Below are 7,012 nucleotides of genomic sequence, written 5' to 3' on the forward strand. Positions count from 1 at the left end.
TTAAGGGAGATTGTTGGATGTAGTAATGTTGAAAGCTTGTTCAAATTGTAACTCATATTTTCATGTATCTTGCTCAGATATAGTGAGTCCCCTTAGAATTTATTTTGTATCTTGCCATGAGGTAGTGAACTTTAATTGCAAGTCCTTTCTAGGAGAAGTAAGATTCCTTGGGTAGTGAGCTCTAAAAAAAATATTGTAATACTTATTCATATAGTGTGAGTTAACTCTCATTGTGGTTTTTCCCTTCTTGGGTTTTCTGCGTAAATATGGTGTTCTCTTGTGCATGTGTTTTTATTAATTTATCTTTCATTGTTGCTGATCAGATTAAGGATTTTAGAATTTGAATTATGCTATAAAGTTTTAAGTTTTTTTCTAGACTGATTCACCCCCCTCTCAATCTTGGGGTGACTTCAATAGTTAGATGCTCAACAACATTAAAGCAATTTGATGTTTTAAAAGGGACCAACACCAATTGAGGTTTAATGATATGAGCCTTACCACTTTTGCAAAATTAATAACAACCAAAAGACAAATGCCTGATGAATGAAACTCAAAATAATTAGACATTTTCTACAATTTGGAGTGTAATTATAGGGTTCATGAAGAGTTTGACTAAAACAACAAAGGGGTTCTTTTTATACCCAAATAAAGATTTCTAAATTCATTTTATCCTTACAACATTCAAGAATTAAATTAAAGTATTGTTCCATCATGCTTGATACTGACACCGAGTCACATAACTACTTCTAATATCTATTTTCATTAATTTTAATCATATTCTCTATAAGAGAGGTTCAAGAGTCAATGTTACAATATAACATGAGGACTCGAATGTCCTTGAATATATATATTTTATTTATAAGAACTCTTCCAATGCATAAGAGGAATGAAGGGTAGAGAAGTCCAGTGTCATCTTTGGTCCATAGTCCTCTATTCCCCAATGATGGTTTTCACGTCACCCGACCATGTGAAACCTATAGGTTCACCCCACAATGCTAGGATATGATCACATGATCCAAACAAATACCATATGCAAGGGGAGAAGGGCATGAAAATTCACTTAATGAATGGAAAATACATGACATCCATTCACAAAATACAAACAATATAAATATAGGAAGGCATAACATATTTTTATGATACTAGTCAAACTACCTTAGGATTAGATGTTGGAGAGCTAGTTAAGGAGTGTCATCATGCATGCTTGAAGGGATGACATCACATAGAAAAGAGTAAACCTCTCATATAGATGAGGATAATTTTTTTTAGAAGTTATAGGCTCCATGAATGAGCATCTCTTCCACTAGTCATTCTTAGCTTTTATAAGCACTCAAGTCATGAGGGTAGACATAAATTATCTTGGCTAATTTATTACCCATTTTTCATTAGTTTTCACTTGATTGGAGAACTCCCTAATGTTATTGCCTCCATTGTACCAATTTGGGTCAAAGACACATTGGGAGATACTCCCACAACTCTCTCTAGTACATACACCCTAAGCTCATCATGTCCTCCAATGAAAGTGGTATAAATGAACACATTACACAATGTTCACAAAATAGATGCAATACAACATTTCACCTTTTCTTCCAAAACACTTTACACAATAGAATTCAAAGGAGTTTATTTTCATAATCCACAAAGTATACCTTAATTCTCACATTGTAAAACATCTAAGACTAGTCAACATAACTTTCTATTTTCCAAATGTTCTCAAAATATAAATAATAGAATTTTTCGTTGAACTTCATTAATAACATAGCTTGAATTTCATCAATAACTGAAAAAAATTCAAAACAAACATAAACATATCCTTTTGGAAAGGAGGCACCCAACACCTAATTTATCATATAAAACTTACATTTTAATCATTTTTGGAAAATTTGGGTATAATAACCCATTCTTGGGAAAAAAACACAAATTTACACAAAGTAAAACATACAACAATAGTTTTGGTAAAATGAAAAGCATAGGGGAATAATTTATACCATTAATCCTAATCTAGCCATTCCAAAAGAAAAAAAGATGAGTAAATGTAGAATGAAGCAATTACCTCCAACTTAGCGAATTTCTCATGTAAGAAGATGTTGAAACATAACTCAAAAATGATTGAATGCATACAACAATAAACACAATTTTCAATTCCTATTCTAATGCATCTAATTTTATCCAATTTCTTTCACTCTAGCTTAATCAACAGATCCATTTTCATCTTGTGGGTTTTCTCCTTGCACCATTTTCTTTTGGTAATATGCAATAATGCACAAAATGAATAGCCTTTTTCCTTATTTATCACAAAACCCACTTTCACTTTTTGAAAATAAAATAAATAAATTAATTCTTTTAATTTCTAATTGATTTCACTTATCTTATATTTCCCCAAACATAATATAAACATGCGTGTTTAACCATATCTTCACAACAACATTAATTTACAATTTAAACCATAAAATCATTTTTTCAATTTAAATTGATCAAAAATATAAATTTACACAAATCATTCAAACTCTCATTATTAGGCATCAACATAGGGTATATGTTTCCAAAATGATACCAACCACGGTATTTGGGGTGTATTACAAAACAAAATAATAGGAAATTGTAATCAAACTGAGTACGATGGGTATCGTAAAATAGGGAGGGCCAGTGTGACAATGCCTTATAACTAATGTAGGGGAATAACTTGAACCTATGAAGCTAGGTGGAAATATTCTTGGTACATAAAACCACTCAATGCACCTAAAGTGTACCTATGCATGTATATAATAGTCGAAGCGTATACAATCTCCTCAAATGGGGTTCAACATCATAATCATAAAAACAATCACATGAGCATATATGTGTATAATCAATGAAAAGATAACAACAATGTGGCAATACTTTAAATGTCTCATAAAGTGCACCTAATAATGATACCAATACAAAAGAATGGTGATGTAGAGAATCTTGAATCAAATATACAAGTATAGCTATAGGGATCATGTCTCAAAATATGAAAAAAATAACACAAATATGAGAAGTATCACATTGTATCCCAAATTCTCCTTCATAAAATAAAATATCAAACAAATGATTAGGGTACCATACTAGAATTGATAGTGTGATTTCTAAATGACATGGTAGATATTGTGAGTGAGATTGCTAATGATGTGATAACCTTGTGGTGTTAGACATTGAAATATTTAATTAATACACAAATGCTAATTTAATTATACCATTACAAATCAATTTATATTCAATAAAAGTTTATGTATAAAATATAAAATATGTAATAAATTAGTATTGAAATACCTGCATGTGATCACCAAACTGTTAGTAATGTGTGTTAAGTGTTGTCATTGATGTCAACCTAATATGTGTGGATTGTTTCTTGTCATGTAAAGGTTTGTAAATGAGTGTTCAGATATTATTATGTCATATAGTGGTGATATTGAGTGAGTATGTGGTATTTTCGGGAGGTGATAGTGATGAACTTATAAGGCACTGAGAGGCAGGGGGGGGTGAATCAGTGTAAGTAAAAACAATACAAATCTGATAATCAATTTCACTAACTTAAAACTCAATAGGCATATAAGAAATAACACCAAGTAAGAAATCACCACATAAAGTATAAACCACATGACACAAGAGGTTATACGTGGAAAACTAAAATGAGAAAAACCATGGTGGGAGTTAGTACCCACAAAGATCTACTATCTGCAGTATAGAGATTTGACCGGTTAAGGTCTACAAGACCTGGTTAGAGGCACACCCTGTTAGGAGTGTCTAAGCCTGGTTAAGAGCTATACAATAAGGTCTATGAGGACCAACCCCGTTAGGAGCTACCCACATTACTGGGATTTTCAAACACAAGTTAATGTGTCACCTAGTTCGAGGATTTAATAATCAGACCTATTAGGATCCTTCTGCACCCTGTTAGGAGTGACCTTGTGAGAGGATTTTCTTGCTGCAACTGTTAGGAAGACAACAAGTTCAAATGATATCAATATAACACCATTAGTGTCTGATAAGATCCGCTTTAGAATATTACAACATCACATATACTTCATCTCAGAACTCCTGTGATCACCACACTATCAGAAAGATGAAATTAGCTAATTATTTCTTATACATTCAATCTCATACTCATAACCGCCTTCATACCTCATCACACATCTTAAGAACATCATTAGTTTGGATAGAACCTTGGAACAATTCCCTAGGTTAAATGAATCTAGACAAACTTGCATTGCACGCCTTACTTATGTCGGCCACTAACGTAACAAATCAAATTATGTGTCGTTTTACTGATCTTAGTGATTCTCATCACCACCGGTTAAGTCTCTATCAGCGTAACTGCTCTGTCAATCAAATCTCATTCACCTGATCGAATCACCACATGCGGTTACAAAAATAACTTCATCTACCAATCTTCTTTGTTGCTGCAAAACCGCATCATCCCATTCTTCATAAATTTCTTGTACTGGTTGTCAAAATATTATTCTATCTATCTTTTATCGGTTAAAGTCTTAATTACCGATTCTGATAAAAATTGTCTTTGCTTACCGGTTAAGCCTTATCGATTAAATTGTAGGACTCAAATGACTGTAGAAACATAGTTGCCATAAATGACAACATGCACAATAGTTATCATACAACAATCTAATCTCTTTACAAAATAAACATGTACCAGTTGCATCAAGCAAACAAACAATTACCGGTTCAGATCAAATGATCAAATGCCAACATTCTCCCACTTTGGCATTGATGACAACACTTAGGAATTTTTTTTGTCAACTAAGTGTGCAATACAAAAATTGAGTACATGACATGTACTTCCCCTTAGCAATTACATGTTGTTATGAAAAAATGAAAGAGAGTCCTATTACTCCCCCTTTACATACATACAAAATTTTGACTGACTCTTTAACTATTACTTCCCCTTTGACAACAATGCCAAATAAAGAAGTAAAATACATGAAAGATATATACATTGTACATCAAAATTTGCATTAGAGCATATATAAAGATATAAGAGTCATAAAGTCTTTACAAATAAATTTTAAAAAAACCATCATTGAAATTAGACTTTAACTGCTTTAAGTCATTATCCCATGTCTGTAATAGTGTGTCGGTAATCTCAACATGTGTCTTGATTTGTGCTGCTAACTCCTCCATGGCATCTACTGTACTCATCTCAAGTATAGCCAAAATAGCCTCCAACTCCTTGTACGCTCGCTGTAAAATTTCCACTTTAGGAATCAGTTGAGTCTAGAGCTCCTTCAATGATCTTACCTATTTAATCTGCTCATTTTCATACACCTCAAGTTTGTGATGGAGTTCTACAACTGATCTACCAAAATGAATAGCTGAGTCATTCAGTGGTCTAAATTTTTCACTCAAGATTTCAAGTTCTTTCTCAACATCTTCTCTCTTCTTCCTTAAGTCAACACAAAATAGTGAAAATTTGGAAATAGTAGCCAAAATATTTCCTTCGGTTTCCAGTCCATTCTTCAACAAGTCTTTATTAATAGTAAGAGCTACCTTACCTTTATCTATCTCAGACATCAGTTGTTTTATCATTTTCTTCTTGTAGTCCTTTTCGACTAATATGTAAGCTGCATCTTCAAAATTCTTGAGTTGATCTCCGACATTGGTAACCAACTATCCAAGTTTGGTAATGGGAGTAACAAAACTCTCAGTACTAGTCTCCGGTAGGAGACTAGACAAAATATCAACTTCTATCTTGATTATCTCTGCTTCTCTTAGTTGTTCCTTCATTCTCTTATTTTGAGCTTTGGATTGCATTGTTGTTGCAATCTCCATCAATTGAGAGGAACTCAGATTGTCCATATCAATAGGCCCTTTAATACTAACTGAGTCGTCATCATCATCATCAATTATTTTCTTCTCCTTTGTCTCCTTTTTCTCTGCCTTTTCTTTCTCTGTTTTCTCCTTCTTTGTCTTATCTTCTTCAGTGGTGTCCTTGACCGGTGGTGGTTGAGTTTCCACATTTTGTTCATTCACCGGTTCTTCCTCATCCTTCTTTTCATCAGTCTTTTCCTTTTGATAGTCATCAATATTTACATTTACACTTATCGATGGAATTTGAGTATCAGTAGGCTGTGCGTTCACCGGTGGCTCATTAGAGCTCTTTTCTTCAATTTTCTTCTTTGCTTGTTCCTCTTGCTACTCATGTTGTTCAAATATTTGAACATCAACATCAAATACATCTATGTTATCAACTGTATTATCAACATTGTCTCTGGTGTTATCATCAGGAATGATCGTCGGTTCAGTATCAATAGGATCATCTTGCATATACTTGTTATCTGGTTCAAAATCTATGATCTTAACACCCTTAGGAAGTTCTTTTGCCTTTAGCCTCTCCGAACTATCTTTCTCAACTTGTTCATCTTTTTCCTCTTCTTCATCCAAGATGAGACCTAAAGCCTTCTTAATCAAAATCTTAGTCTCCTTCTAGACTGATTCGATCTCTCCTATTAACATTCTTGTTAATCTCTTTTTGGATCTGAATGATCCTTTTGCATTAATCTTTATTGCTTCAATCTCCTCTTCACTTTCTTTCGGTTGTAGGTGCTTAAAGATATAATCAATGAATTCTTTGTCTTGGCTAATGGTAGCCTGACACCTTGCATCAATTAAGTTATACAAAGAATTTGGAATCTGCCCTTGTAGCTCAATGAGGGCTCTGCTAAATTTATTCATACTGAAGATGACTGCATCTTCAATCTCCCTTTGTTGATTTTCAGATAAATGAATAAACAATGTGTTCAAATCTTTGTATATCCCATAATCCTTAATTATTTTGACCATCCTATTGAAAGATTCTTCTAATGTAAATGGTTTCTCAGGTTGTTTTCCCTTACCGGTTGTCTTGGGCTTCTTAACACTTGATCTAAGTGCTCTTTTATCCTCATTTGATTCAGTAGCCTCTTCCTCATTTCTTGGTTTGTGAGCTTGTTGCTTCTTCCTCTTTCTGGTTTGTACTAGTGAAACAGGGGGATCAATA

Source organism: Cryptomeria japonica, chromosome 2 (assembly GCF_030272615.1).
Source record: "Cryptomeria japonica chromosome 2, Sugi_1.0, whole genome shotgun sequence".
Classification (NCBI taxonomy): Eukaryota; Viridiplantae; Streptophyta; class Pinopsida; order Cupressales; family Cupressaceae; genus Cryptomeria; species Cryptomeria japonica.